Here is a 22,542-nt window from a genome sequence, read left to right as displayed (position 1 = left end):
AGACGTCATTTAGCGCAATGCACGTCGGGTAATTTACCCGACGGAGCATGCGCATTACGATCGGCGCGGGAGCGCGCCTAATTTAAATGATCCACGCCCCCTACCAGGATCATTTGAATTAGGAGGGCTTGCCCGGGTGGACTTTACGCGACGCCGCCGCAAGTTTACAGGTACGTGGTTTGGGAATCAGGCACTTGCCACTTAAACTTGCGGCGGCGTAACGTAAAGGACATACGTTCCGCCGCCTCAGATCTATAAGAATATGCCCCATGGATTACTGGAATCATGTCCTGTGGTCTGATGAGACCGAGATAAACTTATTTGGTGTCAGATGGTGACAAGCGTGTGTGGCGGCAACCAGATGAGGAGTGTCTTGCCTACAGTCTTGTAGTTGGCTTTCTTCTTGGCCCATATCAACAAGCGAATGTTCTCAAAACTTTAAGAAAATAATATTTTTTTTTTTATGAAAAAAAAAAAGAACGTAATTCTATGGGAATCGGGAAAAGTCTTCAGCTTTGTAGGAGTTAAATGGAATCTCAGCGCCGCTCTGCGGTCTTATCACCGGGGATCTGGAGGCCTCTATCTGCCCCTCTCCAGGCTCAGCACCCGCCGTACATCAGGATATTCATGTGCCACAGTGACAGGGATAATAATAACTTTGTTTGCACAGATCTCCTTTCTGTCAATGTATGGCACGATCTATACGACGCAAAACACGCCGGATAAATACGAGCGCGGCTCTGACTAAACAAGACATAGATTGTTTGCTGTGTGTCACAAAAAGGAAGAACGTATCTGACCATAACATGTAGTGAAAGGAATGCAATTGTTCCTTTCCTCAGGATTATTTGCCCGAGATAGAAAAAGTAGCTAGTCTAATGTACAGTATCTCACAAAAGTAAGTACACCCCTCAGATTTTATAACCACTCATGGACCAGCGCACGACTATATATGTCCTCTTTTTTAAGAGGGATATCTCGGTAACGGCAGCCATGGCCGCCATCAGAGGGGGACAGGCATTACACCTGTAAGGGGCCCGATGGTCCCCAGGGCCCCTTACAGGCCTGGCCGGCCCCCATCCTGTTTTTTTTTTTTTTTGCATTACACCTGTAAGGGGCCCACGCTTATTATCTCACGTCAGGAGAGTTAAAAGATGTGGCTCCCAAACAAAATTAGGCTGCTTTCACATTGAGGCGTGGAGCCGCGGTGACGGTATAACCGCGCTATACCGTCGTATTTACCGTGATATTCGGGCGCTAGCGGTGAGGTTTTAACCCCCGCTAGCGCCCGAAAAAGGGTCGCGGGCGGTATTACCGCGCTTTCCCATTGATTTCAATGGCAAGGCGCGGTATAGGAGCGGTGAACACACCGCTCCTATACCGCGGTAAAGATGCGGCTAGCAGGACTTTTGGAGCGCTCCTGCTAGCGCACCGCTTCAATGTGAAAGCCTTCGGGCTTTCACATTGAACACTACAGGGCAGGTTTTTTCATGCGGTATAGCAGCGCTATTTTTAGCGCTGTACCGCATGAAAAACGCCTCAATGTGAAAGGGGCCTAAACGTCCTTTTTTCCCACAAATAGAGCTTTCTTTTGGTGGTATTTGATCACCTCTGCGGTTTTTATTTTTTGTGCTATAAACAAAATCAGAGCGACAATTAAAAAAAAAATCAATATTTTTTACTTTTTGCTATAATAAATATCCCCCAAAGATTTATAAAAAAATGTTTTTTTCCCTCAGTTTAGGCCGATACGTATTTTTCTACATTTTTTTGGTAAAAAAAAAATCGCAATAAGCGTTTATCGATTGGTTTGCGCAAAATTTATAGCGTTTACAAAATAAGGGATAGTTTTATTGCATTTTTATTAATAATTATTTTTTTACTACTAATGGCGGCGATCAGCAATTTTTTCCGTGACTGCGACATTATGGCGGACACATCGGACAATTTCGACACATTTTTGGGACCATTGTCATTTTCACAGCAAAAAGTGCCATAAAAATGCATTGATTACTGTGAAAATGACAATTGCAGTTTAGGAGTTAACCACTAGGGGGCGCTTTAGGGGTTAAGTGTGACCTCATCTGTGTTTCTAACTGTAGGGGGGCGGGGCTGGACGTGTGACGTCATTGATCGTCTTTCCCTCTACCAGGGAACAGACGATCAGTGACACTGCCACTGTGAAGAATGGGGAAGCTGTGTTTACACTCACCTCTCCCCGTTCTTCAGCTCCGGGGACCGATCGCGGGACACCGGCGGCGATCGGGTACACGGGTCCCGCGGGCGCGGTCACGGAGCTTCGGACCGGGGCTGGGCTTAAAGGGCAACGTGCAGGTACGTGATTGTGCCCAGCCGTGCCATTCTGCCGACGTATATCGGCGTGAAGGGGTCCTTAAGTGGTTAAGAATGGCTAGGAATTCTCACATATCAGGAATGCATTGCTAATTTTTTAGTAGGAAGTCAAGACACGAGATACACTAATAGGTAGATTCACATAGCCCCGCGCAACTTTAAGGCGGCGTAGCGTATCATATTTACGCTACGCCGCCTTAAGTCAGAGAGGCAAGTACTGTGGGCCAGATTCACGAACAATTACGGCGGCGTAACGTATCCCCTTTACATTACTCCGCCGCAAGTTTTCATCGTAAGTGCTTGATTCACAAAGCACTTGCGTGTAAACTTGCGGCGGCGTAGCGTAAAGCCGTCCGGCGCAAGCCCGCCTAATTCAAATGGGGCGTGTACCATTTAAATTAGGCGCGTTCCCGCGCCGGACGTACTGCACATGCTCTGTTTTGAAATTTCCTGCCGTGCTTTGCGCGAAATGACGTCACCCCGACGTAATGTTTTGAACAGCGACGTGCGTAACATACTTTCGTATTCCCGGACGGAAAAAAATAAAAAATTGAAATTCGACGCGGCAACGACGGCCATACTTTAACATGGGCTGTCTATTGTTACACCACCTAAATAGCAGCCGTAACTTTGCGACGCGAAAAGCCGACTAGCGACGACGTAAGAGAATGCGACGAACGCGCGTACCTTCGTGGATCGGCTAATTAAACGGCGTAAACAGCTAATTAGCATACCCAACGCGGAAAACGACGCGATCTCCACCCAGCGGCCGCCGAAGTATTGCATCCTAAGATCCGAAGGCGTACGAAGCCGTACGCCTGTCGGATCTTAGCCAAATGCCGTCGTATCTTGTTTGTGAATTACAAATGAAGATACGACGCGGCAAATTTGATAGTACGCCGGAGTACTACATTTCCCAGTGTGCATTGCGGCAACGTACGCCGCATGGGCCTATTGATTTCGACGCGGACGTCAATGACGTAAATCCCTATTCACGGACGACTTACGCAAACGACGTAAAATTTTCGAATTTCGAAGCGGGAACGGCGGCCATAATTTAACATTCCTATTCCAACTATTTGTTGGAATAACTTTAGGCCTGATAAAGCGTTACGTAAACGGCGTATCCGTACTGCGTCGGCCGGGCGTACGTTCGTGAATAGGCGTATCTAGTGATTTACATATTCTACGCCGACCGCAATGGAAGCGCCACCTAGCGGCCAGCCTAAATATTGCACAAGGCGCAAGCCATCGTATCTTAGATAGGTTTAAGTGTATCTCAGTTTGAGAATACACTTAAACTTAGGTCGGCGCAGATTCAGATTTAGGTCGGCGTATCTACCAATACGTGAATCTAGCTAAAGATTACCAACATTGGGGTAGATTCAGGTACCTGTTATTTCAAATCTGCGTCGGCGTTTCGTTACGCCGATTCACAAAGGCAGTTACGCAGAAAAAAATGGCTTCCTCCACCGACGTAACTTGATTGCGGCGGCGTAGAATTGTGTGCAATATCACTTTGGCCGCTAGGGGCGCTTCCGTTGTTGTCGGCGTAGAATATGCTAATTACCTAGATACGCCGATTCACAAACGTACGTGCGCCCGGCGGTAGTTTTTTACGTCGTTTGCGTAACTCGTTTTCGTCGTAACGCTGCTCCTGCTATTAGGAGGCGCAGCCAATGTTAAGAATGGACTTCGTTCCCGCGTCGAAATTTTAAAATTTTACGTCGTTTGCGTAACTCGTCCGTGAATGGGGCTGGACGCCATTTACGTTCACGTTGAAACCAATGACGTCCTTGCAAAGTCATTTAGCGCAATGCACTGTCGGGAAATTTTAGGGACGGCGCATGCGCAGTACGTTTGGCGCGGGAACGCGCCTAATTTAAATGATCCACGCCCCCTACCCGGATCATTTGAATTAGGCGGGCTTGCGCCGGGGGATTTACGATACGCTGCCGCAACTTTACAGGCAAGTGCTTTGTGAATCAAGCACTTGCCCGTAAAACTTGCGGCGGCGTAACGTAAATGTCATACGTTACGCCGCCGCAGATTTGCCCGATTCTACGTGAATCTGGGCCATTTTTATTTTTATCTTCAGTAAAAGTGCAATCGATGGTCTTCAATTTGTAGAGTAGATTTTTTTTCCTCTGCTTTGCCTGACAGAGATCCTCACATTACTCCACTGTAACTAATGGGAAAAACGTGCAGCAGCTCCGGCCAATAACAGGTCTGACAGATGCAGCCCTAGGGCCCCAGCCAAGGTTTGTTGTTTGCAGCACAATCAAAATAAATTTGTTGTTGTCTCTGTTAATTGAGCCAGAAAAATACACACATAGGCCCGGATTCACGTACGAGTTACGCGGGCGTATCTCCAGATACCCCGTCGTATCTCTGAGCCCGAGCCGTCGTATCTATGCGCCTGATTCTTAGAATCAGTTACGCATAGATTTGTATTAGATCCGACCGGCGTAAGTCTCATACGCCGTCGTATCTTAACTGCATATTTACGCTGGCCGCTAGGGGCGTGTACGCTGATTTACGCCTAGAAATCAGCAAGATACGCCAATTCACGAACGTACACCGGGCCGACGCAGTACAGATACGCCGTTTACGTTAGGCTTTTCCCGGCGTAAAGTTACCCCTGCTATATGAGGCGTAGATGCGGCGTACCAATGTTAAGTATGGACGTTGTTCCTGCGGCAAATTTTTAAAATTTTACGTCTTTTGCGTAAGTCGTTTGCGAATAGGGCTGGGCGTCATTTACGTTCACGTCGAAAGCATTGGCTTCTTGCGGGTTAATTTGGAGCATGCGCACTGGGATACTTTCACGGACGGCGCATGCGCCGTTCGTAAAAAGCGTCATTTACGTGGGGTCACAAACAATTTACATAACACACGCCCACATCTACCACATTTGAATTAGGCGGGCTTACGCCGGGCCTATTTACGCTACGCCGCCGCAACTTTCGTTTGAGAACACGGCACTTGCCTGTCAAAGTTGCGGAGGCGTAACGTAAATAGGATACGTTACGCCCGCACAAAGATACGCGGTTCTACGTGAATCAAGGCGTAAATCGGCGTACACGCCCCTAGCGGCCAGCGTAAATAGGCAGTTAAGATACGACGGCGTAGGAGACTTGCGCCGGTCGTATCTTAGCAATATTTAATCTCAGTTTGAGAATACGCTTAAATATACAACGGCGGGGATTCAGACTTACGACGGCGTATCTACTGATACGCCCGTCGTAAGTCTACCTGTGTCTGGCCCAAAGTGTATATTTTTCCGGCTCAATTAACAGAGACAACAACAAATTTATTTTGATTGTACTGCAAACAACAAACCTTAGCTGGGGCCCTAGGGCTGCATCTGTCAGACCTGTTATTGGCCGGAGCTGCTGCACGTTTTTCCCATTAGTTACAGTGGAGTAATGTGAGGACCTCTCAGTCAGGCAAAGCAGAGGGAAAAAAATCTACTCTACAAATTGAAATACAAGAGACCATCGATTGCACTTTTACTGAAGATAAAAATGCACATTTTTCTACATTTTGTCCCATTTATTATTATGACATTAAAGATTACATTTCATACACTCAGCACAGTAACGTTTCTTACAAATAAAATGTAAAAATGTATCTTTTGCTCACTTTTTAAAACTGATACAAAATAAAAGTTTATCCACTTAAGGACCGCCTCCTGCACATATACGTCGGCAGAATGGCACGGCTGGGCACAAGCACGTACCTGTACGGCCTCTTTAAAGGGGTTGTAAAGACAAAAATATTTTCCTCTTAAACTAAAGTCTGACAGTAGCTGATAAAGTAAAAAGCAATGTTTTGCATTATAACTAGTTTGATACCTGTTGAAATCGAGCCGTTTTATTCACCTCCGTCACTCCTGAATCATTATTCTCACTGACTTCCTGGTTTGCGGTGCGCATTCATTCTTGCTACATAACGGCCTAATGGGAACTACAGTTCCCATTAGGCTTAGCCTCCATGCCTGTGAGGGATAAGAGAGCATCTTCACGCAGGGCTGTAGTCATAGGGAGGGGGTGAGCACATTCTGCTTTCCACCATGCAAAACGGCTCAGATGCTGGTGGAAAGCAAGAAGAGGAGTGACAGGAAATGGCATTTTCAAACCTGGATTACTGTATTTTGGAGGTCAAAAGGAAAAACGAGGTAAGTGATATTTAAATGCTCTAGCTTACAGCAATCAATTGATCTAATAAAAAACGAACCTTTAGTGTTCCTTTAAGTGCCCAGCCGTGGGTCGCAGGCACGCGACCCGGTCCGAAGCTCCGTGACCGTGGCCGCGGGACTCGCGGACCCGATCGCCGATGGAGTCCCGCGATCGGTCCCCGGAGCTGAAGAACAGGGAGAGCTGTGTGTAAACACAGCTTCCCCGTTCTTCACTGTGGCGCTATCATCGATCGTGTCATCCCTTTTATAGGGAATCACAATCGATGACGTCACACGTCCAGCCCCGCCCCCCCTACAGTTAGAAACACATATGAGGTCACACTTAACCCCTTCAGCGCCCCCCTTGTGGTTAACTTCCAAACTGTAATTGTCATTTTCACAGTAAACAAAGCATTTTTATAGCATTTTTGGCTGTGAAAATGACAATGGTCCCAAAAATGTGTCAAAATTGTCCGAAGTGTCCGCCATAATGTCGCAGTCATGAAAAAAATCAATGATCGCCGCCATTAGTAGTAAAAAAAAACTATTAATAAAAATGCAATAAAACTATCCCCTATTTTGTAAACGCTATAAATTTTGCGCAAACCCATCGATAAACGCTTATTGCGATTTTTTTTTACCAAAAATAGGCAGAAGAATACATATCGGCCTAAACTGAGGGAAAAAAAAACATTTATATATATTTTTGGGGGATATTTATTATAGCAAAAAGTAAAAAAATATTGCATTTTTTTCAAAATTGACGCTCTATTTTTGTTTATAGCGCAAAAAATAAAAACCGCAGATAGGGTAGGTAGGAGTGCCGGTTAGTAGCGGTGGTCAGGCACTGGATGATGATCCTTCAGGGAGACTGTAGTAGTAGTAAAAAAAAACTATTAATAAAAATGGAATAAAACTATCCCCTATTTTGTAAACACTATAAATTTTGCGCAAACCAATCGATAAACGCTTATTGCGATTTTTTTACCAAAAATAGGTAGAAGAATACGTATCGGCCTAAACTGAGGAATTTTTTATATATATATATATATATATATATATATATATATATATATATATATATATATATATATATATATATATATCTTTGGGGGATATCTATTACAGCAAAAAGGAAAAAATATTGATTTTTTTTCAAAATTGTCGCACTTTTTTTGTTTATAGTGCAAAAAATAAAAACCGCAGAGGTGATCAAATACCACCAAAAGAAAGCTCTATTTGTGGGAAAAAAAGGACGTCAATTTTGTTTGGGAGCCACGTCGCACGACCGCGCAATTGTCAGTTAAAGCGACGCAGTTGCGAATCGCAAAAACTGGCCGGGTCCTTTACCTGCATTTTGGTCCGGGTCTTAAGTGGTTAAATGGTTGATTTACTTAAAGTGGGGGTTATTATTGCATCTACTAATACCAATGCTGGGGGTTATTGTGTCTGACACCAATGTTGGGGGTTATTATTGTGTCTACTGACACCAGTGCTGGGGTATATTATTACTGCCACATCCAGGAAATATCCGATTGCCTCTCGGGTTATCAGGAAGGATTTTTTTCCCCTGCTGTACTAAATTGGATCATGCTTTGCTGTTTGTTTGTTTTTTGCCTTCCTCAGGATCATTTGTTGGTATAGAATTGTGTATATGGGATTGTATCATTTTTTTTTCTAATTTTTTGGTTGAACTAAATGGACCTTTTTCAACCTATGTATGTAACTTTGACACCAATGCTGGGGGTTATTATTGTGTCTACTGGCACCAATGCTGGGGGTTATTATTGTGTCTACTGGCACCAATGCTGGGGGTTATTATTGTGTCTACTGGCACCAATGCTGGGGGTTATTATTGTGTCTACTGACACCAATGCTGGGGGTCATTATTGCATTCACTGACACCAATGCTGGGGGTTATTATTGCATCCACTGACACCAATCCTGGGGGTTATTATTGTGTCTACTGACACCAATGCTGGGGGTTATTGTGTCTGACACCAATGCTGGGGGTTATTATTGCATTCACTGACACCAATCCTGGGGGTTATTATTGTGTCTACTGACACCAATGCTGGGGGTTATTGTGTCTGACACCAATGCTGGGGGTTATTATTGCATTCACTGACACCAATCCTGGGGGTTATTATTGTGTCTACTGACACCAATGCTGGGGGTTATTGTGTCTGACACCAATGCTGGGGGTTATTATTGCATTCACTGACACCAATGCTGGGGTATATTATTACTGCCACATCCAGGAAATATCCGATTGCCTCTCTGGGTTATCAGGAAGGATTTTTTTCCCCTGCTGTACTAAATTGGATCATGCTTTGCTGTTTTTTTTTTTTGCCTTCCTCAGGATCATTTGTGGGTGTAGAATTGTGTATATGGGATTGTATAATATTTTTTTTCTCTTTTATTGGTTGAACTAAATGGACTTTTTTCAACCTGACTGTGTATGTAACTTTGACACCAATGCTGGGGGCTATTATTGCACCCACTGACACCAATGCTGGGGGCTATTATTTCACCCACTGACACCAATGCTGGGGTATATTATTTCACCCACTGACACCAATGCTGGGGGCTATTATTTCACCCACTGACACCAATGCTGGGGTATATTATTTCACCCACTGACACCAATGCTGGGGGCTATTATTTCACCCACTGACACCAATGCTGGGGGCTATTATTTCACCCACTGACACCAATGCTGGGGGCTATTATTGCACCCACTGACACCAATGCTGGGGGCTATTATTGCACCCACTGACACCAATGCTGGGGGCTATTATTGCACCCACTGACACCAATGCTGGGGGCTATTATTGCACCCACTGACACCAATGCTGGGGGCTATTATTGCATCCACTGACACCAATGCTGGGGGCTATTATTGCATCTATTGACAACAAGATTGATGGTTATTATTGCCCTCATTGACATCAATGATGGGGGTTGTTATTGAATCCACTGACACCAATGATGGGGGTTATTGTTAAAGCGGAGTCGTCGTCCTGACAAAAAAAAATTAAGTCAGCAGCTACAAATACTGCAGCTGCTGACCTTTAATATTAGGACACTTACCAGGCCAGTGTTCTTGCTATGTCGGCACCCCAGATGATTTTCAAATTGGCTCTCGGGTGCTGCCGCCGCCATTCATGGGAGGGAAAACCGGCAGTGAAGCCTTTCAGCTTCACTGCAGGTTCCCTACTGCGCATGCCCAAAACGCGCCGTGCTTTCTTACTGGCTCGGCTGCGGAAGAAGGAGGAGGAGGGCTGAACTTTTGAGGGAGTGGGGAAGGGTACATGTCAAAAATAGGTACCAGTTCCCCCTTCCCCCCTGAAAGTTGTCAAATGTGGCACCAGACAGGGCTGTCTTAATGAGAGGGCACACCTGGGCACTGCCCAGGGGCCCCAGCTGCATGGGGGCCCCTGCACTTTCCCCAAAGCAGCTGGTCCTTGAGTCCACGCTGCTCCTAAATTGGGGGACCCATAATGGCACTGAGAGTGATGGATACAAAGGGGAGGCAGCGGTGCGCCATGCTGGGCAGAACAATACCTATTATTTCACAGCCAGCAGGGGGGTGCAGGACCAGAGCACCAGAGATGCTCTGACCCCACTCCATGCAGTTTGAATGCTCGGGACTCGAAGGCTGCAGGGTAGGAGTTGGAGTGGGAGCTGCTGAGTCGGCAGCACTGAGAGCCCGCCTGCGGAAGTAGCATTGTGGATGGTGTCATGGTGAGCCCAGCTGTCCAGCACTGTTTGCACAGAAAGGCTTGGAATGCCCGGAGGGATGATCCCTCCTCCGCCCCTCCTTCTGCCTGCTTGATTGGTATAGGTGAGTGCAGTGCTGGAGATGGGCACAGAGCCAAAAGTTTACATGCACTGTATCTCCGCTGGAAAAGGTGGAACTACATGGATGGAAAAATGGTGCTGGTGGATATCAAGGGTGTATGGGGGAAAACAATGCTGAGGGGGATCTGGGGTGTATAGGGGGTAGCAATGCTTGGGGTAGCTTGGATGGCTATAGTGCTAGAGGTATCAGGGATGTAGTGGGGTCACAATACAAGGGGTATCTTATGGTATATGGTTACAGTGCTGGGGGGAATATCTGGGGTGTAGAGGGGTCAGAGTGCTGGGGGGATATCTGGGATGTAGAGGGGTCAGAGTGCTGGGGGGATATCTGGGGTGTAGAGGAGTCAGAGTGCTGGGGGGATATCTGGGGTGTAGAGGGGTCAGAGTGCTGGGGGGATATCTAGGCTGTAGAGGGGTCAGAGTGCTGGGGGGATATCTGGGGTGTAGAGGGGTCAGAGTGCTGGGGGGATATCTGGGGTGTAGAGGGGTCAGAGTGCTGGGGGGATATCTGGGGTGTAGAGGAGTCAGAGTGCTGGGGGGATATCTGGGATGTAGAGGGGTCAGAGTGCTGGGAGGGATATCTGGGGTGTAGAGGGGTCAGAGTGCTGGGGGATATCTGGGATGTAGAGGGGTCAGAGTGCTGGGGGGATATCTGGGGTGTAGAGGGGTCAGAGTGCGGGGGGGGGGGGGATATCTGGGGTGTAGAGGGGTCAGAGTACTGGGGGGATATCTGGGGTGTAGAGGGGTCAGAGTGCTGGGGGGATATCTGGGATGTAGAGGGGTCAGAGTGCAAGGGGGGTATCTGAGGTGTAGAGGGGTCAGAGTGCTGGGGGGATATCTGGGGTGTAGAGGGGTCAGAGTGCTGGGGGGGATATCTGGGATGTAGAGGGGTCAGAGTGCTGGGAGGGATATCTGGGGTGTAGAGGGGTCAGAGTGCTGGGGGGGATATCTGGGATGTAGAGGGGTCAGTGTGCTGGGGGGATATCTGGGGTGTAGAGGGGTCAGAGTGCTGGGGGATATCTGGGATGTATAGGAGTCAGAGTGCTGGGGGATATCTGGGATGTAGAGGGGTCAGAGTGCTGGGGGGATATCTGGGGTGTAGAGGGGTCAGAGTGCGGGGGGGGGATATCTGGGGTGTAGAGGGGTCAGAGTACTGGGGGGATATCTGGGGTGTAGAGGGGTCAGAGTGCTGGGGGGATATCTGGGATGTAGAGGGGTCAGAGTGCAAGGGGGGTATCTGAGGTGTAGAGGGGTCAGACTGCTGGGGGGATATCTGGGGTGTAGAGGGGTCAGAGTGCTGGGGGGATATCTGGGATGTAGAGGGGTCAGAGTGCTGGGGGGATATCTGGGATGTAGAGGGGTCAGAGTGCTGGGGGGATATCTGGGGTGTAGAGGAGTCAGAGTGCTGGGGGGATATCTGGGGTGTAGAGGGGTCAGAGTGCTGGGGGGATATCTGGGATGTAGAGGGGTCAGAGTGCTGGGGGGATATCTGGGGTGTAGAGGGGTCAGAGTGCTGGGGGGATATCTGGGGTGTAGAGGAGTCAGAGTGCTGGGGGATATCTGGGGTTTAGAGGAGTCAGAGTGCTGGGGGGATATCTGTAGTGTAGAGGAGTCAGAGTGCTGGGGGGGATATCTGTAGTGTAGAGGGGTCAGAGTGCTGGGGGGATATCTGGGGTGGAGAGGGGTCAGAGTGCTGGGGGGATATCTGTAGTGTAGAGGGGTCAGAGTGCTGGGGGGATATCTGGGATGTAGAGGGGTCAGAGTGCTGGGGGGATATCTGGGGTGTAGAGGGGTCAGAGTGCTGGGGGGATATCTGGGGTGGAGAGGGGTCAGAGTGCTGGGGGGATATCTGGGGTGGAGAGGGGTCAGAGTGCTGGGGGGATATCTGGGGTGGAGAGGGGTCAGAGTGCTGGTGGGATTGTTTGGGTGTAGAGGGGTCAGAGTGCTGGGGGGATATCTGTAGTGTAGAGGGGTCAGAGTGCTGGGGGGATTGTTTGGGTATAGAGGGGTCAGAAGCTTCAAAAAAGTGCAACAGGACCAACGTTTTAGGGGAATTGAGGTGCATTGTAGTGCTGCCTAACAATGTACCTGAATACACAAAAGTGCGCTGCTACGGTGTTGTCTCTTGGTCGTGTTGGGGGCCGGAAAAGGGGGCCTCTCTATAATTTTCAAGTTGTCCACCATTGATCTAGATAAAAAAGATCTATCTGTCCTAGACTAGTGCAGGCCATTATAATAATAGCGTACAAATGTAATTGGCTGAGATCTAATAAACAGTAAAAGTAATCAAAAGTAAACACTATAGCATTAGAACTTCAAACCATTACCTTGCAGCGTATGGTGCTCTGCGTGATGTGCGAGATAAAGTTCATGTTGGATAATTAGCCTGTCATAGCTGACAATATAATTGCCGACACAAACCATAGACAAAGGATCTGTGCTGTGGCTGCGCAGTCACATTACAGACCAGTGCTTCTCAATTAATGTCAAAAGAATGAAAATGTTCGGGGAAAATTCATCAGGCAGCCATATTATCATGAAATAACAATCTCAAAGCCAAGTAAACAGAGAAAAGGCAAATTAAACGTGTTTATTGGTGCACACTGGTTGTGGATGCTGCATTTCTAGAATCTCCAATGGTAGAAGGGGTAGTAAGAAATGGGCAGTATGGATAAAAGCAGGGCCTTTTTTCCTCAGAGAATAGGTGCCACCCCCCATCTCCACCCCCTACCCATCTCTGAGCACCATCCCTTGGTTCTACCCCTACCCACCTCTAAGCACCATCCCTTGGTTCTACCCCCTACCCACCTCTGAGCACCATCCCTTGGTTCCACCCCCTACCCACCTTTGAGCACCATCCATTGGTTCCACCCCCTACCCACCTCTGAGCTCTATCCCTTGGTTCATCCCCCTAATCACTTCTGAGCACCATCCCTTGGTTCACCCCCCTAATCACCTCTGAGCACCATCCATTGGTTCTACCCCCTAACTACCTCTGAGCACCATCTATTGGTTTCACCCCCTACCCACCTCTGAGCACCATCCCATGGTTCTACCCCTACCCACCTCTGAGCGCCATCCCTTGGTTCTACCCACTACCAACCTTTGAGCACCATTCCTTGGTTCTACCCACTACCCAGCTCTGAGCACCATCCTTGGTTCTACCCCCTACTCACCTCTGAGCACCATCCCTTGGTTCAACCCACTACCCACCTCTGAGCACCATCCCTTGGTTTTACCCCCTACCCACCTCTGTGCACCATCCCTTGGTTATACCCCCTAACCACCTCTGAGCACCATCCCTTGGTTCAACCCACTACCCACCTCTGAGCACCATCCCTTGGTTTTACCCCCTACCCACCTCTGAGCACCATCCCTTGGTTCTACCCCCTAACCACCTCTGAGCACCATCCCTTGGTTCTACCCACTACCCACCTCTGAGCATCATCCATTGGTTCCACCCCCTACCCACCTCTGAGCACCATCCATTGGTTCCACCCCCTACCCACCTCTGAGCACCAACACTTGGTTCTACCCCCTACCCACCTCTGAGCACCATCCATTGATTCTACCGCTACACACCTCTGAGCACCATCTCTTGGTTCAACCCACTACCCACCTCTGAGCACCATCCCTTGGTTTTACCCCCTACCCACCTCTGAGCACCATCCATTGGTTCCATCCCCTACCCACCTCTGAGCACCATCCATTGGTTCCACCCCCTACCCACCTCTGAGCACCATCGCTTGGTTCTACCCCCTACCCACCTCTGAGCACCATCCATTGATTTCACCCCTACACACCTCTGAGCACCATCTCTTGGTTCAACCCACTACCCACCTCTGAGCACCATCCCTTGGTTTTACCCCCTACCCACCTCTGAGCACCATTCCTTGGTTCTACCCCCTAACCACCTCTGAGCACCATCCCTTGGTTTTGCCCCCTACCCACCTCTGTGCACCATCCCTTGGTTCTGCCCCCTAACCACCTCTGAGCACCATCCCTTGGTTTTACCCCCTACCCACCTCTGAGCACCATCCCTTGGTTCTACCCCCTAACCACCTCTGAGCACCATCCCTTGGTTTTACCCCCTACCCACCTCTGTGCACCATCCCTTGGTTCTGCCCCCTAACCACCTCTGAGCACCATCCGTTGGTTCTACCCACTACCCACCTCTGAGCACCATCCATTGGTTCCATCCCCTACCCACCTCTGAGCACCATCCATTGGTTCCACCCCCTACCCACCTCTGAGCACCATCGCTTGGTTCTACCCCCTACCCACCTCTGAGCACCATCCATTGGTTCCACCCCCTACCCACCTCTGAGCACCATCGCTTGGTTCTACCCCCTAACCACCTCTGATCACCATCCGTTGGTTCTACCCACTACCCACCTCTGAGCACCATCCATTGGTTACACCCCCCCCCCCCCCTGGTCCATTAGTGCTTGACCTCACAAAAGCACTTCTGGAAGAATGATCAAACATTCCCATAGACACCCTCCTAAACCTTGTGGACAGCCTTCCCAGAAGAGTTGAAGCTGTTATAGGGTGGGGCCAATATTGAACCCTACAGACTAAGACTGGGATGCCAATAAAGTTCATGTGTGTGTAGGTGTCCCAATACTTTTGACAATTTTGTGTATTTTGGAGTGTCTTTCCTGAACTAGCTGCCTCAGATTTCGCCACAGCATTTAAGGGAGAATGAAGTTGGAGTTCTTGGAAATTCACAAATATGAATTTTTCTTTATATAAACCGCCCCGTGGGCCGATTGATTCTTGTGTCTTTGATGGCTTGGACCTTCACATGACCTAGCTTGTTGTAACTTTTAGATGACAGGTCAATATTCAACACTCCGCATAAAAAAATTCTAATATGACTTGACAGTTCCAGATTGTCTTTAGAAAACTTCGGAATGGCAGTGTTTTTATTTTTTTATTATTTTATTAGGAGAGCTTTGGCTTCCTTCTTGGAAAGTCACCACTCGGCGGTTCTGCGTGTTCCTCAAGGTACATTCATGAATATGGATGACAACTGGATAAGATGCCTGCAGAATCCTCACCGTGACCCCCCATAACCCTTTAATCCTTTCCAGACAATCGAGTTCGAGCAAATCTTCTTCTTCTAAATCTTTGGTTTGAGTTTAGTTTCTTAGCAGTGGAGGATTATAATATACTCTAAATAGCCATTCTCAAAATGTTAATATTGGAGAGCCCTAGAAATAACTTTAACCACTTGCCGCCCGCCAATGACATATTGACGTCGGCAAAGTGGTTGTAGAATCCTGACTGGACGTCATATGATGTCCTCAGGATTCTGAGCCCCGGGGAAGCGCATCGCGGCAATCGTTGTTGCAGGGTGTCAGTCTGACACCCCGCAACAGCGATCAAGGTAAAGAGTCTCTCACGAAGACTCTTTACCACGTGATCAGCCGTGTCCAATCAGGGCTGATCACGATGTAAATAGGAAAAGCCGGTAATCGGCTTTTCCTCAATCGTTTCTGTAAGACGCGAGTAGAGGAGAGCCAATCGGCTGCTCCTGTGACAGGGGGGGGTTTGTGCTGATCGATCATCAGCACAGCCCCCCCCCCCCGAGGATGCCCACTGGACCACCAGGGATGGGCAAATAGACCACAAGTGAGAAAAAAAAAGGATGCCACCCTAGACCACCAGGGATGAGGAGGACACACAAAATGGATGCCAATCAGTGCCGCAATGGATGCCAATCAGTGCCGCAATGGATGCCAATCAGTGCCGCAATGGATGCCAATCAGTGCCCACAATGGGCATCACTGATTGGCAGGCATTGTTTGGCACTGATTGGCATCCATTAGTACAACACATACAATAGTGCCCATCTATGCCCATCCGTGCCACCTATCAGTGCCCATCCATGCCGCCTATCAGTGCCCATCCGTGCCGCCTATCCATGCCTGTCCGTGCCGCCTATCCATGCCTGTCCGTGCCGCCTATCCATGCCCGTCTGTGCCGCCTATCTGTGCCCGTCTGTGCCGCCTATCTGTGCCCGTCCATGCCGCCTATCCGTGCCAGTCCGTGCCGCCTATCCGTGCCCGTCCGTGCCGCCTATCCGTGCCCGTCCGTGCCGCCTATCCGTGCCCAGCCGTGCCGCCTATCTGTGCCCATCTGTGCCACCTATCCGTGCCCATCCGTGCCGCCTATCCAAGCCCATCCATGCCGCCTATCCGTGCCACCTATCAGTGCCCATCAATGCCACCACATCGGTGCCCATCAGTGCCGCCTTATCAGTGCCCGTCAGTGCAGTACCATCAGTGCCCATCAGTGAAGGAGAAAACGTACTTATTTACAATGTTTTATAACAGAAACAAAAAAATACTTATTTTTTCTAAATTTTCGGTCATTTTTTAATTTTTTTTGCAGAAAATAAATATCCCAGAGGTGATCAAATACCACCAAAAGAAAGCTCTATTTGTGGGTACAAAATGATAAAAATTTAGTTTGGGTACAGTGTAGCACGACCGCGCAATTGTCATTCAAAGTGCAACAGCACTGAAAGCTAAAAATTGGTCTGGGCGGGAAGGTGTATACGTGCCCTGTATGGAGGTGGTTAAGGTCTTGGGGAACCCTTGCTATCTACAGCTCAGGGTATATAAGTGGGAACAATAAGGAGGTGAAGTTGTGTCCTCTTCTATTGGTGGCAAGTGAAATCCTCTCTAAAGCCTCGTACACACGATCGGATTTCCATCGGACAAATCCGTGGATTTTTGTCCGAAGGGCGTTGGCCGTGAACTTGTTCTACATACAGATGGCAGAACTTTTTCAGCCAACATTCACGAAACTACGTGGTTTTTATGCTCTTTATGTTTTTTCTGCTCTTTAGCGCCACCCTTTGGGCAACTTCTGCTAATGTTGTCTGATGGTTAGCATTGGTTTGGAGCATGCGTGTTTGTACTTTGGATTTTAGTCCGACATACTTGTATACACACGATCGGATAATCTGACGGAACACATTTGTTGTCGGAAATTCCAACAACAATTGTCCGATGGAGCATACAGATGGACGGATTATCCGACAAAACCCTTTCATCACACAATTGTTGTTGGAATATCCGATCGTGTGTACAGGCCTTATGGCAGCCTGTCTCTGCTGACTGTCTATGTTAAGGCCTGTACACATGATCGGATATTCCGACAACAATTGTGTGATGGAAGGGTTTTGTTGGATAATCCGACCGTCTGTACGCTCCATCAGACAATTGTTGTTGGAATTGTTCGCTGTGCAGGCTCTTAAATTGTCATGGATATGCAATAAAGTCTGGCAGCTTACCTGATCTCCATGTGTTCATTAGAGGCCTGACCCTCCTTCTGACTGTCTTTTATCACCTTCCTCCCTGTATTGCTCCACCCTAGGCCATCCCAGGAAGCCTATATTAACCACTGCACTGCTAGTCTGCTTTGCTGTTCAACCGTGTTGTTAGCTTTAGTTCCTGTCTGCAGTGTGCTACGATTATCTTCCTGTGTACCGTTTTTGGCTCGTCCCTGACTTCTCCTGTTTGCCTGTGATCCTGACCTTTTGCCTGTCCCTCGGTTACCCTTGTCTGCCTGTTGCCCTGACCTCAGCTTACCCATCACTACCGCTTGTCCTGCTTGCTGCTTCCCCTCTCTCCCTGCGCAGCGTGACCTAGGGGATCCCAGGGGTCGCGACCTGGATCCAGCTGCGGCGAAGGCCATCCTCACCACTAGAGGCTCTGGTGAACACAAAGCTGGGTCTTAGACTCCGCACCCTGGGCGATCTTGGGTTCACGCTTCCTCTCTAATCGCAGCAGTCGGCCATATGGTTCACTACCCTGTGGTGCATTCCTGACCCCAACGGGGTGCACTTGTCACCTGGCCACAGGTGACCTGACACAAATTGTCCGACAACAAATGTGTTCCGTCAGATTTTACGATCGTGTGTATAAAAAGCACGTCGGACTACAATCCAAAGTACAAATACGCATCCTCCGAACCAATGCGAACCATCAGACAGCATTAGCAGAAAAACCCCGTAGTTTCGTGAATGTTGGCTGAAAAAGTTCTGCTGTCTGTATGCAGAACAAGTTCATGGCCAACGCCCTTCGGACAAGAATCCACAGATTTGTCTGAAGGAAATCCGATTGTGTGTGTATGAGGATTTAGAATGGTAGTCAAAAGTAGAAGTACCCCTTTACATTCGTGGTAATTGGGAAAAGGGTCCCATTACTTTGCTGACCAGTGGGAAAACTGCTCCCAGGACAGATAGCTGAAGATCATTAGTGTCATTGGCATGGGCGTCTGCAGGTAGGGGCAAGTGCCCCCCCTCTAAACAGGGTTGGATCAGCACTCGTAAATTCAGCACAGTGGCATAGCTATGGGGGTGCCAGCCGCCAGTGGGGTGACACCATCAAAGTGCTGTCAAGTCCCTTGGCGGCCCCATTTTCTACAGGGAGATGGCTACAGCTCAATCAAGAGAGATATTGAGAGACTGCAGCCTGGAAAAAAGCTGAGGGAGTGAGTGCTACAGGACAAAGAATGAGGAGTGTGTTGGGGCGGAAACCAGAGAGCCACACTACCCAGCGCCACCTGAGAGAGAAAGACTGAGCCACTGCCAGGGTACAGACATGCTACACTACTGACCACAGTCACCCCTGGGGAACCCAGAGGGAGTGATCGTCTAGCCGGAGGGATCACTACTGTAGTTTTGCTGGGACTGGTAAGAGGGCATGTCAGCCATTATCCATTACTTATCCTAGGGACTGTACTACGTCTGTAGTCTCTGACCATGATAACGTGATAATGATATTGTCGAAAAGGGGCGGCGCATGGGAAACCCTAAAATGATGCACCCCCCCCTGAAAAAAGTTCTGCGGATGCCCATGGTCATTGGTTATTTATTTGAGAGTCAGAAATGTTTCATTGCTCAGGGAACCCCTAACATCCTCTACAGAACCCTAGGGATCCACAGAACCCCGGCTGAGAAAGTCTGCTCTAAACTGTATCCATGGATAAGGCAATTGATCTGTATGAATTGAAGTTTGGAACTATTATCTAAATTTGACCCCTTATGAATATTGGTGAGCCTATTTTTTTGATGATCACAAATTCAATTCATTGGAGGAAAATCATGAATAATAGGTACAGATATTGCCCCCCCCCCCCCCCCCCCCCCCCCCGCGCTATGGAGATGCTTTCTCTAGCAAATAACCTCAAATACCCCCAGAGTCCAACATAGTGGGCTAGATTCACATAGATCAGCGGATCTTTAGATCCGTGTGACCTATGTGATTTAAGATCCGCCGCCGCAAGTTTGAGAGGCAAGTGGGTAATTCGCAAAACAATTACCTCCAAACTTGCGGCGGCGGATCGTAAATCCCCCGGCGGAATTCAAATTCCGCGGCTAGGGGGAGTGTACTATTCAAATCAGGCGCGTCCCCGCGCCGATCGAATAGCGCATGCGCCGTCCAGAAATTTTCCTAGCGTGCATTGCTCCAATTGACGACGCAACGACGTCATTGGTTTCGATGCTTACGTAAATGACGTCCATCCGTATTCCGAACTACTTACGCAAACGACGTAAAAAATTCAAATTTAGTCGCGGGAACAACGGCCATACTTAACATTGGCTGCGCCTCATAGAAGCAGGGGTAACTATGCGCCGGGAAAACCCTTACGTAAACGTCATAACAACACTGCGTCGGGCCCGCGTACGTTCGTGAATTGGCGTATCTCGCTGATTTACATATTTCTCAGCGTAAATCAGCGAGAACGCCCCCAGCGGCCATTTTTAAATTGCAGTTAAGATCCGACGGTGTAACACAGTTACACCTGTCGGATCTTAGGCATATCTATGCGTAACTGATTCTATGAATCAGTCGCATAGATACGACCGACGATACTCTGAGATACGACGGTGTATCAGGAGATACACTGACGTAAGTTCTTTATAGGATGGAAAGTTTATCCTTGAAGTAGCTGCTGGTTCTAGCACTGGGGTAACAACTGGAGGGCCATAGTTTGAAGACCCATGCTCTAGACCAGGGATAAGCAATTAGCGGACCTCCAGCTGTTGCCAAACTACAAGTCCCATCATGCCTCTGCCTCTGGGTGTCATACTTGATGCTGTCAGAGTCTCGCTATGCCTCATGGGACTTGTAGTTTGGCAACAGCTGGAGGTCCGCTAATTGCTTATCCCTGCTCTAGACTGTATCCATAGATAGTTAAATGTTAAATCAGTGGTCTCCAAATTGCAGGATGTCTTTGCTTGCCTTGCTTTCCTTCTACTGATACAAGGCCCTATTGATCTTTTATTAAAAAGAATCAAGCAACCAATTTCATACAAAAGTAAAAAACAAAACTATAGTACAAAACTTCAACAGAAATCAAAGGAATACACATCCATGTTCAGAATATATACAATATATACATAGTCCACTACCAAAACATTTTTAGGAAACTATTTGCATAAAGCAGCAGAGAGGACGGCACTATAAAGGGGAAGTTCCATGCGGATGACGCCACCCTTTGGGCTGCTTTAGCTGATTCCGTGTTAGTAAAAGACGATTCGCGCTTTTCTGTCTGTTACAGCGTGATGAATGTGCTTACTCCATTACGAACGGTAGTTTTACCAGAACGAGCGCTCCCGTCTCATAACTTGCTTCTGAGCATGCGCTGGTTTTTCATGTCATTTTCGCCTACACGCGATAATTTTTTACAACCCGAAAAACGACATAGTTTAAAACGTTGTAAAAAAATGCAGCATGCTCGAATTTTTTTTTTGTGTTTTTCAGAACCCGAAAAATTATGTGAAGCCCACACACAAAATCATTTTAAATTACATTTTTTTAAAACGTAGTTTTTTTCATGCCGAAAAATGATCGTGTGTACGCGGCATAAGAGGCACAACCCATCATCTATGTTCGCAGCCATTTATAAAAAATGTATAAAGAAAATAATAATGTAGGGTGATAAGAGACAGACAGCCACACCCGGGAAAGAGACTCCTGGCAGTCAGGGAGGCTTGAAACCCCTCCACGCCTTCAACCAAGCCCCCTGACCCCCGATTGTCTCTCTCAAGCTCCGGAATCTTCCCCACCTAGGGACTACTGGGCTAACTTAAATAAGTGTATCCAAACAAAAAACTCCACCGGTATTGAATGCTTTGTACACCCACTCAGCATAACCCAGCCTGGAGAGGAAAGGAACACCGAGGGTCCGCCCTACCTGTTTGTACACCTCTAGGTTAAAAGGGAAACAAAGCAGAAAGTGGTCCATAGTCTTCTCCTCACCTGCACACTCCTCCCGAGGACAGCTACGATCCATCCCACTACGGAATTTCAGATTTCCCCGAACATAGAGCCTCCCATGGAAGCACAACCAGGCCAGATCCCTACATTTAAGGGTATACTCTATCCAAATTAATCAGTCTTAACCCTGCCCTCAAAACTGGACCTGAGCAATCCCTTAAGGCCAGTGGGTCATGAAAGACTTCACTCAATACTCGACTCATAAGGACTTTCCTTGGAACCGATTTGAGATCTTCAGCCGACAATCGCCACTGCCGCAATAACTTCAGGCACGGAGCGACGTAGGCTGGTAGCTGACCACGAAAACCACTGCGATTCTTCACTGTGCCACCTTCTTCACAAAGTTGTAGAAAAGGCCTAAAGCAAGATCTAAATATGCCTGCCCATCCAGGAGGTTCCACTGCAAGCATATTACCAATGTTAAATTTGAGAAAATAACAGTGAAAAAAATAACTGGTTTGGCCATACCTAAGCCACCCTCCCTCCTGGATAGATAGGTGACATTTCTCTTGATGGGGTTCAGTCTGTTCCCCCACAGCATCTGGAAGAACACACTACTGACCCTAGCTTAGAGAGATACTGGCAAGATGCAGACAAAACTGACATACAAGAAGATCGGAATCAGGTACGTCTTAATCGGATCAACCCTATCCCTCAGAGATAACGTCCATCTCTTCCAGCTGACCACCTTAGTATTGGAAATTTCCAGTCTGACTTCCCAGTATTTGAGACCATAATCGCCGGGTCCAAATTCAATGCCTAGTATCCCAATTTTTTCCTGGGGCACTGGAAAGGTGTCCGGGAGATCAAACCCCTGCCCTTCCTTTCCCATCCAGAAAAATTCAC

This window comes from Rana temporaria, chromosome 3 (genome assembly GCF_905171775.1).
Source record: "Rana temporaria chromosome 3, aRanTem1.1, whole genome shotgun sequence".
NCBI lineage: Eukaryota > Metazoa > Chordata > Amphibia > Anura > Ranidae > Rana > Rana temporaria.
The sequence above is the reverse complement of the archived record's forward strand: the minus strand, read 5'-3'. Positions refer to the sequence as shown.